We start from the raw sequence: 1,438 nt of genomic DNA, 5'->3' as shown, positions 1-1,438 counted from the left end.
TATCATTTTAAAACTGCAAAAAAATGAAAGGTAAAGAAAGTTTTGCAAGAAGTCTGAGGAAAGACACTTACTTGTAAAGGAGCAAAGATAAGAATTAGATCCAACTTCTTCTCAGAAGTCATGTAAGCAAGAAGAGAATGGACTAAAATAGTTGAGGTATTGGCCGGGAAGAGGAGACAAAAAACACCAACCTAGGAGTTTGTACTGTGAGAAATCATTCACCCTAAGTGAAGGAGAAGAGCTTCCCAAACAAACAAACAAACAAACAACAAACAAACAAACAAACAAAAATTGAGGGAATTTGTTTCTAGTAGACATGCATTGCAAGAAAAATTGGAAGAGATTCTTTAGAAAAAAATATATTGGCAAGAAATGAGGATTTACATAAATAAAGGAAGAGCATTGAATTAGAAATAAGTGAAGGTAAAATAAACACTGATTTTCTTATTTTTTTTAAGTTTATTTATTTATTTTGAGAGACGGTGGGGAGGAGGGGCAGATAAAGAGGTAGAATCCCAAGCAGGCTCTACACTGTCAGCACAGAGCCTGACAAACAGCTTGATCTCACAAACCATGAGATCATGACTTGAGCCAAAATCAAGAGTTAGACACTTAACTGACTGAGCCACACAAGCACCCCATAGTTTTCTTATTTTTAATTGATTTAACAGATAATAGTTTGTCTAAAATAATAATGGCAAAGTGTATTTAATAGATATGCTTGTTAATGCTTATGTATAACTGAAATGAATAAAAGCAATAGTAGAAGGGGGGCGCCTGGGTGGCTTAGTCGGTTAAGCGTCCGACTTTCGCTTGGGTCGTGATCTCGCGGTTCGTGGGTTCGAGCCCCACGTCGGGCTCTGTGCTGACTGCCAGCTCAGAGCCTGGAGCCTGTTTCAGTCTGTGACTCCCTCTCTCTCTGACCCTCCCCTGCTCACGCTGTCTCTCTCTCTCTCTCTCTCTCTCCTAGAAATAAATAAAAAATATTAAAAAAAAAAAAAGCAATAGTAGAAGGGACAGGAAGGATAAATTAGTATTATTTTGTAATCACAAGGCACCTGCACTTCCTGTGAAGTGATACAGTGTTATTTGTACGTGAACTCATATTGGTTGTAAATTTATCTTTCAAACTGGAAGGCAACCACTTTAAAAAGTGAAACAAAAATGTAACTATTACCCTAAGAGAGAAAGTGAAATTATATAAAACGCCAAATAAAACCACAAAAAGCAGAAAGAAATGGAAGACAAAAAATAGAAATAAAGAAAAGTGGCAACAATCAGAACACAGTAAAAATATGGAAGATACTAATTCATCTATATCAATAGTTCCTTAAAAAATCAATGACCAGGGCACCTGGGTGGCTCAGTCAGTTAAGCATCTGACTTAAATTCAGGTCATGATCTCATGGTACGTGAGTTTGAGCCCTGCATCAGGCTT

The 1,438-nt window shown here is 37.1% G+C and overlaps 1 non-coding gene across 1 annotated transcript; it reads left to right on the top strand.

Moving 5' to 3' along the window:
* Positions 1–775: 775 nt before the first annotated feature.
* Positions 776–860, top strand: TRNAE-UUC (transfer RNA glutamic acid (anticodon UUC)). Its single transcript has one exon. It is a non-coding gene; the product is annotated as a tRNA-Glu (tRNA).
* The last annotated feature ends 578 nt before the right edge of the window (positions 861–1,438 follow it).

This window comes from Crocuta crocuta, unplaced genomic scaffold, assembly GCF_008692635.1.
Source record: "Crocuta crocuta isolate KB4526 unplaced genomic scaffold, BGI_CrCroc_1.0 scaffold108, whole genome shotgun sequence".
NCBI classification, from domain to species: domain Eukaryota; kingdom Metazoa; phylum Chordata; class Mammalia; order Carnivora; family Hyaenidae; genus Crocuta; species Crocuta crocuta.
This window is presented reverse-complemented; position numbering and strand designations above follow the sequence as displayed.